Source organism: Lathamus discolor, chromosome W, assembly GCF_037157495.1.
Source record: "Lathamus discolor isolate bLatDis1 chromosome W, bLatDis1.hap1, whole genome shotgun sequence".
In the NCBI taxonomy this organism is placed as follows: Eukaryota; Metazoa; Chordata; class Aves; order Psittaciformes; family Psittacidae; genus Lathamus; species Lathamus discolor.
Genome location: NC_088908.1, coordinates 22,139,891 through 22,157,466, shown reverse-complemented (window position 1 = coordinate 22,157,466; position 17,576 = coordinate 22,139,891). Strand labels below are relative to the sequence as shown.

Genomic DNA, 17,576 nt, shown 5'->3' with positions numbered 1-17,576 from the left:
GTCCCAGGTGTGTAGCTCAAAAGCTGCACCCACTCCCAAAATTAGCTCCCGGTCCTTTGCCCATTTTAAAAGGGCTTTTAAGGTACCTGGCTTAAAAGGATGGATAGGATAGTTGAAAACTCTGGCCCTGGTCCCTAACACTCTGCCATTTATTTCTTCGAACTGCTTTCCCAAGTTTACCAAGAACTGTTGAAGGTATCCTTCTCCTACTTCTTATAGGCTCTCTCCTTTAAATTAAGATTGATATGGCCTTCCATATCCATTGATATGGATCCAGAGTTGACACCATTCTGTCATTCTCAGAAACATCCAGAGATCTTTAACCATGGATGATCATGGTGTTTGACAGATTGCTTCCTTCTGAGCTGCTCCAAGTTCTGGTTGTCCTCCTGTTATTTTGCATCCTAAATAAGATACTCAAGTTTGAATTAGTTGAGCCTTCAATTTAGATACCCGGTATCCATTTAGCCCCAGAAAGTTTAACAATTCTACAGTCTATTAAACACATTCTTTCTCAGTTTTGGTAGCAATTAAAAGGCTGTCAACATACTGTAGTAAAGTTCCTGTCTGGGTGGGTGCTTCCCAGGATTCTAATTCTTGTGCCAATTGATTTCTGAAAACTGTCAGACTGTTTTTAAATCCCTGAGGTAACACCATCCAAGTGAGCTGTGTCCTTCTTCCTGTTTCAGGGTTTTCCCATTCAAAAGCAAATAAATTTTGACTTTCTTTGGCCAGGGGCAGACAGAAAAATGCATCCTTTAAGTCCAGAATGGCAAACCATTTCTGATTAGGATTCAATTTAGTCAATAAGGTATACAGAGTAGATACTACTGGATGAATATCCTCCACAATTGTGTTGATTGCTCTGAGATCTTGAACTAATCTGTAACTTTTCCCATCAGATTTCTTTAATGGCAAGATAGGAGTATTAAATTCTGATTCACATTCAATTAATAATCCATATTTTAAAAAATTATTTCTTTGATTCCCTTTCGATCCTCCAGTTTTAAGGGATAGTGTTTAATTCTAATTGGGCAGGCCCCCCTTTTATTTCTGCTTTAACAAGCAAAGCATTTTTTTGCCTTACCTGGAACTTCAGATGCCCATACTCCCAGATATACCTGATTAAGGATTTCTTCTATTTCAGGGAGGTCCTCCTGTTTGCTTTTCTGTTGAATTAAAGATAAACTCAAAACTTCAATTAATTGATCGGTTTTGATTCTTAATTCCATTTTGCCTTCTTTAAGTGTTGGTTCACACCCTAATAAAGATTTTTGGAGAATTTGGCATGTATAAAAATTTATACATTCCTATTTGTTTTCCAAATTTATACTCTAAAGGTTTCAGAAAGAATGCTTCTTTTTTTTTTTTCTTGGTGGCCAGTAGCTCCCACATCTGTAACAAATTCTTTTCCCTCTGATTTAATGCCAAATAAGTTGCTCCTGTATCCACTTAAAAATTCCACTTTATTTCCTCTAGTCCCTAGTTTGAATTTAATCAGTGGATCTGGTAGGGTAGATTCCCCAGGTCCCCATCAGTCTAGTTCCAATTCAGTCACCGGAGCCACCCCATGGCACTCCCCCCAGGGCAGTCTCACTTCTAACATCCAAAGTCCTTACAAGTATGCACACTGATCCCATCCCACAGGATAGCTCAAACTCTCACCTCTGCCTAACATTCCTCCTCTACCTCTGCCTCATCCTCTCACATTAGTCCCTCCACCAGTTTCTACTTGTCCCAAAGCAGCCACTGTAGCCGTGCCTATAGCACGACTCAGCTCTTTCTTCTCTACATGTTCCCGATTCCTATACACTCTCCACGCTTCTTTAACATTCTCAAGTCCTTCTGCTCTGTTGCCAGTGACAGCAATCTCTTCCTCCTTATCAATAACAGATGGGGCAGATGCCGAGAGTGCTCCTCTCAGAGATACCTGCGATACATAATTCCCCAGCGTATCTTCCTGATTACACTGTTGGTTTCGTTTAACTTTAAACATCATTCCCCCAGTATCACAGGCTGAACAACCTCCCTCCAGCTTAGCTTTCTGGTTTTCCCTGTCCTTTTCCAAAGCCAAAATGAAAGGATCTGGCAGAGCTATATTAATTTTGCATTCAGTTTGTCAAGCCGGGTGGTTTCTTAAAGTGAAAAACATATCTGCATATATCACTTCATCCCATTTTCCTTGTTGTCTTAAAAATAACATTAATTGCAACAACATATTATAATTCAAAGTCCCATTTTTGGGATACTCCAAGGTATATAATGACCACCATTGGTTACAATATTTCATTAAAGTTTTTTATTTACCAAGCCCCTGGGGAATCCTCCTAATCCTTTCCAATGAGCTAGAATACATCCCAAAGGGCTCTTTTCTATTATATCCTTATACAAGCTTTAGACACACACACATTCACACGGGATCCCAAAAATTCCAGTCACTTGCTCACAATTTTGAAAACAAAGACAAAAACATACACCAAGTACAGAAATACTAATTGGCAGCATGATAAAAATAGAAGCAATTTTCCATTCATTAATTACTCAAGCATAGCATCAAATACCGGTTTTCAGAAATTGGGTCAGACACCAAAAAAATACAACTGCATTCCCGCATGACATCTCCTATACCTTACAGAATGATTCAGAATGTATACCTGTATACCAAATGGTATACGCCTTTACCTACGAGATTTTCCTATCCCGATTTACGGAAGGCTTTCTTATTCCTGCGTACGCCTTATGGAATATTAACCACGTTCCTCTGTTGGACATCTCCTATGCCTTATGGAATGCTAATCAGCATTCCTGCATAGGACGTCTTCTATGCCCTACGGAATGCCACAAAATAAAATAATCAAAAGAATACCTTTACAGAGATGGTGATGGTCCTTGTCTGCTCCAAGACAAGGGGTTGAGTGATCCGAGTGAGTTGAGGGGTTCCTCTGGGGAAATGTGTTCCAGGGGCCCTAGGGAGCCCTGTCCTCAGCAGGTCCTGCAGTCGAGCAGACACTGTCCTGTCTAGGGTGCCAGATAGATTCGGAGAAATCTCCAGGAACTCGCCAACAAAGTTTTAAGTTGACAAGCAGGTATTCTTTATTGCGGCGCTGGGAGACATGGGGGATCACTCCTCCAAGCGTGTCTCCTCCAAGCATCAACCAGGCTGTGATTATATTGTCCTTAAACATACATATTCATTAGATTACATATGTTACATCATACTTTTAGAGAATGCTTCCTGTATGCACACAAAAAATGTGGTAGTGGGCTTTTGGACCCCTAGTGGTTATTTCTTCCTCACTTTGTTTTAGGATCATTGTCATATCAGTCATATCAGTAACCACCAGGCATTTCTGACAAAGCTTATCTTAGTAATTTCCTTTTCTTTATAGTTGCTAACAAAGCCTAACATCCTTGAGGTTACTCATTTACAACCCTATTCTTCAATCAACCCCATTCTTCAATTCAGCACTGGAGAGCTGTAACCCTTTCCTGTGCACTGGAGCCAGTCATGCGAGAATGAGATCCCCGGCTGCCAAAAGGTTAAGAGGAAAAAAGATAAGGAGAAAAAGCATCCAGGGCTGTGGGTAAGGATTACTGAGCCTGCTTGTATGATCAGATGGACCCAACAGGCAGCCGCTTAACGTAGGTTAAAAGTTTAGGAGCTGCTTTGGAGCAACGGTACGGCCTGGCACAAGCAATCCAGGAGGTTCCTCGATTGTGTGGAAGACAACTTCAACTTGCCTCAATCTTCACTGGCAAAGGCACTGACCACACCACCCAAGTCATAGAATCATAGAATAGTTAGGGTTGGAAAGGATCTTAAGATCATCTAGTTCCAACCCCCCTGCCATGGGCAGGGACATCTCACAATATACCATACCACCCAAGGCTTTGTCCAACCTGGCCTTGAATACTGCCAGGGATGGAGCATTCACAAATTTCCTGGGCAACCCATTACAGTGCCTCACCACCCTAACAGGAAAGATTTACTTCCTTATACCCAATCTAAACTTCCCCTGTTTAAGTTTTAACCCATTACCCCTTGTCCTGTCACTACAGTCCCTGATGAAGAGTCCCTCCCAAGCATCCCTATAGGCCCCCTTCAGATACTGGAAGGCTGCTATGAGGTCCCCACGCAGCCTTCTCTTCTCCCGACTCAAAAGACCCAACTTTCTCAGCCTGTCTTCATACGCGAGGTGCTCCAGTCCCCGGATCATCCTCATGGCCCTCCTCTGGACTTGTTCCAACAGTTCCATGTCCTTTTTATGTGTACGTATGTACACATATGAACATGAGCCGGCAGTGTGCGCTTGCAGCCCAGAAAGCCAACCGTATCCTGGGCTGCATCAAAAGGAGCGTGACCAGCAGGTCAAAGGAGGGGATCCTGCCCCTCTACTCTGCTCTCATGAGACCTCACTTGGAGTATTGTGTACAGTTCTGGTGTCCTCAACTCTTGCTCTGAGTGTAGGGGTGGTGAGAGCCTGTCCCACTTCTCCTTTACCTGAGGGAAGTTTCTGCTCTGCAGCAAGCATGTGACTCTGACTCAAAGAAACCATCTGGGAGTGGTAGCAGGTTCTCTGGAGGGTGGGCAGGATGGGGCTCAGCTGTGTAGGGGCAGACCCCAAATCCCCAGGGGTTCCCTCCACACCAGGGTGGACCCTTTGCCCCCAGGGGTTCACCAAAGGCTGAGCCAGACCCCAGGACCCCAGGGGTTCCCTTCATGCTTGGTCCCCAGCAGCCTGGTGCTGCTGATACACGGTGCCTGCAGCTGCCCAGGCAACTGCTCTCCTCTTTACCTGCAGAGCAAACCCTCTGGCCACAGGTGACGCTGGGGACACGGGGCTGCAGTTGGGCGGGATTTTCCTGGCCTGTGCACCTTCTGTCTCCCATTGCAGGTGACCCTGACCTCCGCCACAGAGCAGCTTGGCAAATCCATTAGCTGATGCCAAGCCCACCTGGGCCTGCAGCCACCCATCCCACAAGAAATAAAAGGGGAAGATGCAAGAACATGAAACACAAAACACGAATGGAAACCCTGCCAAAACCTCTGTCAGTCCTCAGTCCACACAGCCAGGCTGCTCTGCCCTCACTGGTGGGGCACCAGCACCTCCAGATGGAGCTGGGATCCCCCAGAATCACTGGGATGCAGGATTCAGGTCTGGGGCAGAGGCTTGCTAGGGGCAGCTACAGCATCTCCCCTCAAGAGCACTGACCTGGCTGGGTGCACTCCATCCTGGCTGGGTTGGGGCTGTGGTTTGTAGCTGTGTGGCCCTTTCCCCCTGCATATTGGCCCCGTGCTGGGGCTTCCCCTTGTCTCCCTGCAGCACCCAGACCACACTCACCATCCCCCAGGGACCCAGGCTGCACCCAGAGGTCAAAGGAGCTGCAAATCTGCTGACAACACCCTGTTTTGCCCCACTCTATCCTGCAGCCTGTGCCCCCGCAGCACAGCAACCCAGCACCCCCATGCTCTAGGACTTTCCTCCCTACTTAGACCCCACTATCCCTTCCCCATCCACCCCCTGGGAGCCCTGGGCTGAGGGCACGAAAGGGGGAGCCCCAAGAACCATCTGCAGGAGCCCAGGTGGCCACCAAGACAACCATCTGCTCAGCCGTCTTCAGGGACCGTGCAGACACTGCTGTATTTTTAGGACATGTTTTCTCCCTCCCACCTGCAGCCTGGAGCTGCCTTTTGGTTTTCTAACAAGTATTTCCTCTTGCTGGTGGCTGCTGGGGATCCCAGGTCCTGGTGAAGGGAGGGCTCTGGGGGTTCAGGGATGGACTGCAAAGGGGGACTCTGTACCCACTGGGGGGGTTATCCCAAGTGCTGAGCAGGCCAAGGTGATGCTGGAGCCAGGCTGGTGTCCAGAGCCTGTCTGGCTCCTGCACAGCACTGATGCTGCAACCAGGGGACATCCTCATGCCCATGGCTGTCCCCAGGCAAAGGGGACAGCGGGTTGCAGGGCTGCAGCAAGGGAAGTAAGCCCTCAGTGTGGCAACATGCTGGTTGTGCTGGGTTGCACTGTGATGGCTATGGTGTACTACACTGCAGTGGCCACGACACTGTGCCAGGCTGCACCATGCAATGCTGGGCTGCATCATGCTGGCTGTGCCACACTGGCTTACCAGTGCAGTGCTGCAACTTGATAGCCATGCTGTGCCATGCCATGCCACACCATGCTGGCTATGCTGTGCCATGCTGCACAGTGCTGCCTGTACTGCGCTGCACCCTTGAGAGCCATGCCATGCTGCGCCATGCTGCACCATGCTGCCCATGCTGAGGTGCACCATGCCAACCATGCCATGCCATGCTGAACCATGGTGGTCCTGCCTTGCCATGATTCACAGCACTGCCCATGCTGAGCTGCACCGTACTGGTCCCTCGCAGTGAGGAAGTGAAGCCAGCACGAAGGGAAAGTTAGGGACGGCAGAGCTGGGCTTGGTCGCAGATGGTGCCTGTTGAGGAAGACAATGGGCACATCTGCCTGGCCTCCCCCCCCTGCTGCATTATCACTGCCCAGCAGCTGTTCACCTTCCCCCTTGCCATGGGACATGGCTCTGCTGCCACCCCGGCCAGCATATGAATGGCCCTCAGGGCAGGGCAGGGCAGGCACTAAGCAGGCAGGACCCTGTAGCTCACTGGTACTTAGCATCTCTCTCTCCAGCACAGCTCCTGCACTGACACGTGGGAGCAGGCTGGCTGGCTACACTGGCCCCTGCCAAGTCATGTGGCACCAGGGTGCTGACACCCATCCCCTGGGATGATCATGGGACCTCCCAAGCTGGACGACCACCCCACCTGGCCCGGGGCAGCAGGCAGGACTGGCCAAAGTAAGGCCAAGGCAGTGGTGGGGGGAAGGCTGCAGGTGGCTGCATCTACATTGTGTGCCACGGTGCAGGTGACTCTCCCCAATGTCCAATGAAGCCTTGAGTGGGCTGGTGCTCCCCAAGGGTAGCACGTGGCTGGTGCCCATCAGTGCATCCCCAATGGGGACCGGCCAGCAGGAGTGGTGAGCTGGGGCATGGCTGAGCCCATGGCACTGGCACCACAAGCTTGCCATCACAGGGACCCATGCACAGTCTGCTTTGCAATTAACCTTTCCATAACGAGTAGTCAGCCATGATTGTGGTTTATTTACAGGGTTTAAATCCTCTCTTTACTGGGTGTTTTCATTCATTCTTGGGCCAGCAGCTCACATGCTGTTCGGGAGCTATTCACTTGCATCGTGGCAGCATCAAGGCTCCATGGGGCCGGGGCATCCCACTGCTCTGTGCTGGAGCATCCCCCTGGCACCAGCATGGCAACACAGGGGGCAAGGGGCACCCCACAGCCCAGCCTTGGCCAAGGGGCTGTGGCAGCACTGGGGGGACCCAAGGGGCTCCTGCTGGGCGCGTACCTGGTGGGGACAGGAAAGTGGCTGCCAGCTGAGTCACCGGCATTTGTCTGCCCTGAGTGAACAATACTGGCCCTCTGCTTCACTTCCCCTCACACACCCCTCTCCCCACCAGCACCATGCCCTGCCCACAGGCCTTTGATTCACTGTCCAGCCCTGGCACCCACCCTGCAGGTCAGGGACACAGCAAGGACAGGGGTTTGGGTGCACCCTGGGTGCTGCATCCATTGTGCCATGCCTGTTCACCGCAGGTAGGAGCTGTGCTGGGGTCCCTGTTCCCAGACCTGCCTCCTGCAGCAATGTTGGGTGCATCCCAGGTGAGGGGCACCCATTGCTGACAAGGCATCAGTAGCCAGGCAGGCACAGTGTGGGCACCATTGTCCAGAAGGCATTATCTGGCAAGGGAAGCTGTACAGATTGCTGTAGGCTTGCTGAGCTGACAGGCTCTTGGCAAGAGAAATGTTTATTTTGTTGGCCGAATATCTCTGCAAACTTCCTGATTTCCTTGCAGCCAGCGAGGCAGTGATAGGACTGGCAAGGCCATTGACTGCCCCATGCTCCAGCTTCCACATGGAGAGCTGTTATCTCCAATGTGCAGCGGGCAGGGAAGAGGTAGAGAAAAGGAAATTAAATACAACAGAGGCAGCACATTTTTTGCTCTTCATAACAAGCCCTGCTTTTAGCCTGGGAACTTGGAAACGATGCAGGTGGCCAGAGACAGCCACCACATCCCCTACTGCTGCAGTGCATCTGGACCTTATAACAAACCCCAGACCTCCCCACTGTGAGGCTGCAGCTCCTCATGACATGGCACGGATTGGTGCTGACCTCCATGTGGTCAGAGCCTGGTGACAGGTTATTTATTTTGGCTTTGAGGGATTTCTAAAAGCAGCTCCAGGGCCGAGCCATGTGCTGGAGTGAAGGCAGGCTGTGTTGCACCACCTTCTGCTAGCTCCAATTGATTTTTGCAGAGATGTGAACTATTGGAAGTCCAATGCAAGTTAATTAAATTCCCATTACTAAAAAGCCCTGTGCAAGCAATGGGATGGGAAGGGCTGGCAGGTACCCCATGGTTGGGGGTAGAAGGGGAGTGTGAACCCACTGTTAACCACACTGGGGCTGCCTGCTGGCCAAGGGGCAGGGAGGATGGCCATGGTGCCATGGCAGGGCTGAGAGATGCTCTCATCTCCCCAGTTCTTGGCATTGCATGGATGTCTTACATGTCTGTCCTGGGTTCAACAGTAGCAGTCATTTTTTCTCCTTCTTAGTAGCTGGTGCAGCGCTGTGTTTTTTGACTTTCGGCCTGGGAACAGCGCTGATAACACTGATGTTTTTAGTTACTGCTCAAATGTTTAGTCTGACCAAGGACTTTCTGAGCCTCATGCTCTGCCAGGGAGGAGGGAAAACTGGGAAGAAGCAGAGACAGGACATCTGACCCAAACTAGCCAAAGAGGTATTCCATACCACAGCACTTCATGCCCAGGATGTAAATGGAGAGTTACCCAGAAGGGCTGGTTCACTGCTGGGTGGGACGAGGTATCGGTCGGCAGGTGGTGAGGTGTTGTATTCTCTTCGCTTGTTATTTCCTTTATCATTATTATTATTGGTGGTAGCAGTAGTGATTTGTGTTATACCTTAGTTACTAAACTGTTCTTATCTCAAGCCCTGGGAGTTACATTCTTTTTTGATTCTCCTCCCCATCCCTCTGGGAGCGGGGGGAGGGAAAGAAGGGGGGGAGTGAGAGAGAGACTGCGTGGCTGATTTATGGCTGACTGGGTTTAAACCACGACAATGCCCCAGGCAGTGTTAGGAGCCAGGCCCTGAGGATGTGGCTTTCATGGAGGCTCAGCACCACCATTCCTGCAAAGGGGAGCAGTGCTATGGGGAGGGACTAGAGGAGCCGGAGGGACCCACTGCACTGCAGTGGGGTGCACGTCTCTCCATCATGCTGTACTTGCCAAGGCATCTCAGGGGGTTTTGCTCAGCCTTTCCCAGCAACTTCCCACTGGCCAAGGACAAAGCTGACTGTACTTGTTGCCAGTGATGCCACAGGAGTGCCAGCAGCATTTCTGTGCACCCCAAAGCATCAGGTCCCAGAGGTAGGGCAGCACATGGCCATCTCCACTTTGCAGTTAAAACACTTTCCAGACTCTCTGTGGCAAAGAAAAGATGGAAACTTGGCACCCAGCAGCCCCAAACCCTTAAGAGCACCCAGAGGGCTGCTGCCATGTCCCAAATTCTCCCAGTGTTTAAGCCAAGTCAGGCGAGCGGAGATGATAAGCAGTAGGGGCTGGTTTCCCTTTGAATGCCATGAAACAGGAATGAATCTGACAGCAAGGAAAACAGGATTTGGGTTTTTTCTTTTAATGGAAGATGTGGTTTTTTTTATTTTCTTTATGGAAGTTGTGGGAAAGCCACTGGATCTGCTTCCTGGTAGCAACAGCCAGGGGGCTGCTCCTTCTAGCCCTCGGCTGAGGAAAAGAGGGGCCAGGGCAGAGGAAGTGGCCCCAAGTCTGGGGACCCCCATGAGCAGGCACAGAGGGAAACCAAACACAAACACACCCCCTTCCTCAGAAAGGCTGGCGAGCAGCACTTCCTGCCAAGTAGATGTGACCGTAGCGGATGCAGCTGCAGTGGGCGATAGCCAGTGGGTGGGCAAGCCATCTTCCCAGCTGCTGGGTCCCCACCAGCCCCTTATCTCCCCCATGCATTCCCCAATGAATTAACATGCAGGAAAATGCAGCAGATAGGGCTCCTCAAGAGAAATGCCAAGGGAAGAATGCTGGAGGCTGCAGCCTGGCTCCCGGCACTCATTCAGGGCTGGATTTAGGCACCAAGATTCAAGCCACCACATCCATGCAGGCAGCTGGGCAATAGGAGCATCTGCGGTCATACTGACCCTGCCCAGCCCAGCAGCTCCCTGCCCAAGCATGGTGTTCTCACAGGGATGCTCTGAGCAAACGGGTCCCTATGGAAAACAGGGACCCCACAGTGGTGTAGGGCTTTGCATTGCTGCGGCTGCTCGTGAGCATCCAGCTCCATATTGTCCTCAAGCTCTGCTCGGCACCATGAAGGGTGGCACCACTCCAGGTGGCACCATTGGTACAGCAGCATCTAGCTGATTAACCCTTTTTTAAGAAGCCTGAGGCTTGCAAAGAGGGGATGCAGCCTGAATAGCAACCATCTCTTTCAGGGCTGAGCAAGACTCCAGGTTGTGAGATCTCAGGTAGAGCCCAGATAAAGTGGTGCTGGCAGGAGGCAGGGTGAGGGGATGAGTGAGAGCTACAGGGAGAGAAACTGTGGGTTGGGACTGATGGTTAGGCCCACGAGGTGTGAAAGGGGACCCCAACATCATGGTGGCTGCAAAGGCACAAGCAGGGCATGGGGTTGGGGCTGCCCTGAGGTCAGTGTGAGCAATGGCACCCAGTGCATTGTCCCCAGCCCATATGTGTGGCCCCAGTAACAGGTGGGGGGTCATGTATGAAGATAGGCTGAGAAAGTTGGGGCTGTTCAGCCTGGAGAAGAGAAGGCTGTGTGAAGACCTCATAGCAGCCTTCCAGTACCTGAAAGGAGCCTATAGGGATGCTGGGGAGAGACTCTTCGTCAGGGACTGTAGTGACAGGACAAGGGGTAACGGGTTAAAACTTAAACAGGGGAAGTTTAGATTGGATATAAGGAAGAAGTTCTTTACTGTAAGGGTGGTGAGTCACTGGAATGCGTTGCCCAAGGAAGCTGTGAATGCTCCATCCCTGGCGGTGTTCAAGGCCAGGTTGGACGAAGCCTTGGGTGGTATGGTATATTGTGAGGTGTCCCTGCCCATGGCAGGGGGGTTGGAACTAGATGATCTTAAGGTCCTTTCCAACCCTAACTATTCTATGATTCTATATGCCCAGGCAGATATGGGGCCCAAATGGCACATGGTGGTGACCATTTCCTGCAGGGGTTGGTGCCAGTTGCCCTCATTTGCCCTCAGTGAGCACCTTATCTGCTGGCACACACTATGTCAGGCCCCAGTGGTTCCCCCTCACCCCAAGGCTGTGCCATAGTAATGCAGAGGGTTGACCAATGTACAGGGGGGTTGTACAGGGGGGTCATACAAGGGGGCTGTATAAGGGGGTTGTGCAAGAGGGGATAAAGGAATTTTACCTGTTTAACAGAAAGCATTGTTTGCAAATACCTGTCAAGCTTGCCATGCAGTACCAGGACAATAGGCTATTGATAAGGGGGAGAAAAAGTCTGATAAGGGGAAGAAACAGACTGATAAGGGGGAGGAACAGTTACTTAGTTCCAGTGAAGACCAGCTTTTCAGTTTGGACTTTGACCAGACTCCTAAATAGCATGCGTGACGGCTAGAGGTGAAAAGTTCAGGCTCGAGGAAGACTCATTAATTCATCTTGAAGACCCCTACTCACAAGAGGAAGACTCATTTACTTCATCTTGAGACCCTCGCCCATGACCAGGGGGGCACTGCGCAGGTGCAAAGAACCTTCTAGCTCATTATAATACGAAGAAGGGATAGGATATGTATAGGTGTATTGTGCAACCTTATGAATATATATAACTTTAGAGAATAAATGTAGAGGGAAACAACACTGAGGCACGCATGCCTTTGGAGGAGCTATCCCCATGCGTCTCTGCGCTGAATAAATCATACCTACTTTACAACTTTAACGAGTTGTGGAGTCTATCCGTGTATCAATGGGGAGCCTGTTTGCCTGGTGCAGGTCCTCAGCATCCCCCCCAAGCCACCCCATTGTAGCCTCTCCCCATGCACACCCAGCACGGATGGAGGACATCCCCTCCACCCTACAGGTGGACCAGCACTAGTGAGCAGAAGTGATGGGTGATGGTACCAACACCATCCAGTGGGACTGAGACACTGTCCTGGGTTCAGCAGTAGCAGTCGTTTTTCTCCTTCTTGGTAGCTGGTGCAGTGCTGTGTTTTGACTTTTGGCCTGGGAACAGCACTGATAACACTGATGGTTTTAGTTACCGCTCAAATGATTTAGTCTGACCAAGGACTTTCTGAGTCTCATGCTCTGCCAGGGAGGAGGGGAAGCTGGGAGGAAGCAGAGACAGGACACCTGACCCAAACTGACCAAAGAGGTATTCCATACCACAGCACGTCATGCCCAGGGTGTAACGGAGAGTGACCCGGAAGGGCTAGATGACTGCAGGGTTGGACGAGGTATTGGTCGGTGCTCGGTGGGGTGGGGTTGGGCGAGTTATCGGTGGGCTGGTGTTGAGGTGTTGTATCCTCTCCCCTTGTTATTTCCTTTATCATTATTATTAGTGGTGGTAGCAGTAGTGATTTGTGTTATACCTTAGTTACTAAACTGTTCTTCTCTCAACCTGTGGGAAGTTGCATTCTTTTCGATTCTCCTCTCTGTCCCTCCAGTAGAGGGAGGGAAAGAAGGGGGGGAAGTGAGTGAACGAGCTGTGTGACTTTGTTTTGATACGTGGATTGACTCCACAACTCGTTAAAGTTGTAAAGTAGGTATGCTTTATTCAGCGCTGAGGTGCATGGGGATCGTTCCTCCAAAGTATGCACACCCAGGGTCGTTTTTCCTTTACATTTATTCTCTTAAGGCATACATATGCATTAGATTACTGATACACCTATACATATTTAGTATCTGTCCCCGCTTCGTATTATAATGAGCTAGAAGGTCCTTTGCGCCTGCGCAGTGCCCCCCTCTGGTCATGGACAGGGGTCTTCAAGATGAAGTAAATGAGTCTTCCTTTTCTTAAACTTTTCACCTTTTAATCTTCGCGCATGGCTTTAGGGTTTGGTCAGGTATCTCATCCATAAACCATCTGCTTCTCCCCCTTATCAATAGACCCAGACATTCGCATTTCCTTGTCAATAGTTGCTTATCAGTAGAATCAGGCCTCTGTCTCCTCCCCTTATCAGTAGTAAGCATGATAGGTGTTTACAGCAGACAATACTTTTGTTTAAGCAAGGGATTCTTCTAACTCTCTTATACAATCCCCTGTATTTTCCTTTGTACATTTCATTAACCCTGTATCAATCCCCCCTTTTCTATAAAGTAAGTTCTTTCACTATATTATTTATGACAGAGCTATCCATGTTCTTTCTATCGATTTACAAAGTGATTTTGATATACATTGTACATTTCATTAACCCTGTATCACCACTGTCAGCCGAACAGCCTGTCAGCTCAGCGCTGAATAAAGCATACCTACTTTACAACTTTAACGAGTTGTGGAGTCAATCTGCGTATCAAAAGCAGCTGCCAAGCGGACTAATTACATAAAGAAGCAGGGCTTCAGCACAAGGAAATTAGCAGGGCTTGCGTTACCCAGAGCACAAACAAGCAACAACATCATAGGAAGACTTGGGGGGGAGAGGGGGAATTTTTAATGCTCTCCCTCTAGCTGGCATGGGGTGCACAGGTAGGACACCATTGGGGACCTGGCATGGGCAGGCAGTGCTTCGAATGCCTGCACCGCTGCTGTGCACCACTGTAGAGGAAGGGCCCCCCTGGCCTTCCCACGGTGCCAGTGCCACACAGCCACCCTAAGGAGCCTCGGCAAGGGCAAGCAGGGTGGGGGGCACCCCAAGGCCAGGCGGGGCCGGGCATATGGACTGTTGAAGGCTGTGGGGTTTGTGGCTATCCATGTGGCTGCTCCTATTTGCAACCCCGGCTCTCAGGTCTCCGGAGAGGGAAGCAGAGCAGCCACAGCAGCTGCATGCAGTCCCTGAGCCCCTTGCAAACACCCCCACTCCAGCCTGGGACAGTCCCAGCTCCACCCCCCTGATTGTTTCCACGGCCCCAGACAAGCCCTGGTTCCATTCCCTCGCAGACACCCCATCCCATGCCAACAACTCCCAGCCCCGTGCAGCCCACCATTTCTCCGTGCACAACCCCCTCCCCCCCCCCCCCCCCCCCGGTGCTGTGCAGCTCCCCATATCCCCTTTTAGCCCCCTGTCCCTGCGCATCCCGATCCCCCTTCCCCGGCTGCGCACACCCCCGGGTGACCCACTCCGGTGGCGGTGGCGCGCCCCTTGCTGAGCCCGGTGGCGGCGCCGTCTAAGGCAGCGCGGGAGGGGGGCGCTCACTCCGGGATGGCGGGCTGCGCGGCGGGCGCGGCGGGGGCCCAGCCCGGCAAGGCGCGCGGCCACGGGACCCATGGCCGTGACGCGGCGCCGGAAGATGCGCCGCCGGGCAGTGCGTAGGGGGTGAACCGGACCCTCTGATTTACCGGCTCCTCCGCCCTCCACCGCTTCTCCGGTTACCCCCCTCCGGGGGTGGGTAGAAACTCCATGACTCCCAGGCTGGCGGCCCCAGTCCCGGGCGCGGCGAGGGGCGGCGGGGGGCAGGTGCTGGGGGCAGCCGCCGCCGCGGGGCCGCACTCCTCACGCGCCGGCCTTAACCGGGCCGGGGCCCGCTGCCAGCTCTGCCCACTCCTGCCGACCCCACCGGTCCCTGCCTTGGGAATTACCTCACGCCTCTGCCACACCTCAGGACCGTAAGTGCTGTTCGGGGACGGGGAGGCTTCCGGGGAAAAGGGTCTGGAGATGCTCCCGGTGCCCCGGGGATGCTCGCGGTGCGCAGGGGTGTCGAAGGCTCCAGGTGCCAGGGTTATGCTCCGGGTGCGCAGGAGTCGGAGAAGCTCTCGTTGCCCAGGGGAGGCTCCCGGTACCGGAAACAGCGCAGTCCCGGCCGCCGCGGTCTCTCTAACTCCGCGCTCAGCCACTCCCGGGACGCGCCGTGGGGGAGGGGCGGGGCAGGGCAAGCAGGGGCACGGCCGGGGCGAGCGGGCACCAGCGCTGCCGTCCGTGCAGCGAGCAGCGCTGCTTTTCCTGTACCCGGCAGCAGCTTTCCGGGAGCCAGGGCAGCGTGGGGCGGCCCAGCACCGCGAGGATCCACGCGAGTCTGTGTGTGCGTGTCCCCCTCCCCCGCAGCAAACCCTCCTCTGGCCGTGGCTCCCGGCTTCTGCCCGGCGGGAGAAGTGGGTTGCATCCCTCCTCCTGGTGTTAGCGTAAGAATAAACACATAACCACCGGGATGGTTATATGAGGTGCTTTATTGCAGCGCTGGGAAACCAGGGGCACTCGCCCAAATCTGGCTTCAACCTCGTCACATCGCGTTCGCAATTTATATCCTAAAAGTTTCACAGTTAATACATATTCATCATAGGTTACAACATTTAACTAATACATATGCATTAGGGATTGCCACATCCATCTATTACGACATCAGCCTCTTCTGCGTTTGCGCGGCCCCCTCTGGTGGTCGTCTGGTGGTCGTTCCGATGAAGTAAGAGTCTTCCTCAGATGAAGTAAGAAGTCTTCCTCAGGTTGTCCTTTTCACCTTTCCCCCACTTGAGTATATTCCAATCCTTGTGTAAACGTTAGCACCCTCTTATCTTCTTTCTGGTATGCTCTTCCAGCTATCTTATACACAGGTTCCACTTGGGTATAGTCTCCAGTACATACTTTTCTAAATCCTTTTATACTCCTTTTACCATATTTGGTTATGCTATGTTTTTGTAGCATTGGGTACAAGACAGCTGTGATATATTGCAACATTAGAACCGCCGTGATACAAAACCATGAAGTCACAGCATTTTCTAATATACAAAATCTCACTATTAATTTATAAATTTCTCAAACATAATAATTTTTACTATTTTATACAATTGTTTTATCATACAAAATTCTGCTCTTTCCAACACTGGGACCACCAACCCGACGGCTCCGCATCCCGCTCTGGCTGCTGCCGATTGAGAGATGGAGCCACATTTTGTGGCGAGGAGGAGTTGATCCACTCAGGAGAGTCTGTGGGAGGAAACCCAGGACTGGTTTGTGAAGTTACAGCTACGGCAGAATAATTCTGTGTCCTGCACGGTGTCCTCACGTGTGATGTGGGACAGCTTGTTGGATGCAGATTTGGTAAGTGTCCTGGGTTCAGCTCTCTGCTTCCAATCCTCACAGCCATTAATCACCATCCAGCTCTTGCTTTCCCATCAGAATTACATTAAGCAGCGTTGGCTGGCATCCAGCTATCAACTTCAGCCCAGCTTTGCCGAGGGAATGCTGTCAGCATAGTGATGGTGCAAAAGCTGGCACCACACCCCACCAGGGCTCCTCCATGATGCTGGGCCAGGGCACAGCCACCAATCCCTGTCACTCCCCTCACTGCTGGATGGTGCCTTCAGATTCTGCAGAGTGCTCCTCTGGTTGAACGCACCTTTTCTTTGATTTTTTCTTTTTCTCCTATTAGCCAAGGAAAACTTCGCAACTTCCACCACTTCTAGGTTTCTTTTTTTTTTTTTTTTTAATTTGAGGTCACGTGCATGGTGACAGTGTCTTTGAATATAATTGATGGTCTCGTCTCTAGCTTAGAAAGATCTTTTGAGCTCTTCTGTTGTTTTCTCTCTGTTCAGGAACAAAGACATTTTGCTGCCTTTAATTAAAAGGAATATTAATTCTCTGCTCCTTTGTCAAGCAACTTGCAAACATCTGTCTGCTCAGCACCATGACAGGGTGAGCTCTGCTATGCCACAGGGCACAGAGATAGGGGGAAACTGTCCCAAAACCCCATGGCAAACATGGAGCAGTGGTAGGGGACAATGCTGACAGCTCTGGTGCCCATGGTCTTCGGGTTGGAGCCCCACAGGGCTGAGCTCCCATCCAGGGCATGCACTCAGGGCTTCAGAAGTGTGTAGGGCAGGTCCCTTTGCAGAGCATTTCCACACAGGGAGAAATCTTGAGCATTGCTTTTGCTGTGGTTGAGGAGGCAAGAGGACATGAACTTGGCTGTGCAAAGGGGGTTTCCTCTGTCTGCTGCCTCCCAGGCAGGCCCAGCCAGTGTCCATGCTAGCAGGTGAAGTTTTACCTGGGGATAGTGAGATGCTGAGTGTGTGTTGATTGAAAAATGTGTGACTGCAGATGTTGGGTTGTAGGGAGGAAAAGCCAAGATGGCTGGGGGGAAAGGCTGTTCTGATAGAATCATAGAATAGTTAGGGTTGGAAAGGACCTTAAGATCATCCAGTTCCAACCCCCCTGCCATGGGCAGGGACACCTCACACTAAAAAATGTCACCGAAGGCTCTGTCCAACATGGCCTTGAATACCACTAGGGATGGAGCATTCACAACTTCCCTGGGCAACCCATTCCGGTCCCTCACCACCCTTACAGTAAAGAACTTCTTC

General features: G+C 51.4%; 1 protein-coding gene across 3 annotated transcripts in view; it reads right to left on the bottom strand.

Moving 5' to 3' along the window:
- The window catches only part of LOC136004343 (uncharacterized), a 37,838-nt gene that overhangs the window by 13,038 nt on the left and 7,224 nt on the right, over nucleotides 1-17,576 (bottom strand). The window contains exons 2-3 of one of the 3 annotated variants that reach the window (XM_065660782.1): nucleotides 14,862-16,800; nucleotides 2,867-3,176 (exon numbers count right to left, since the gene is read on the bottom strand). The gene's annotated coding sequence lies outside the window, so the exon portion shown is untranslated. The remainder of the gene's footprint in view (nucleotides 1-2,866; nucleotides 3,177-14,861; nucleotides 16,801-17,576) is intronic. The other 2 variants (XM_065660783.1, XM_065660784.1) reach the window with 2 other exon arrangements.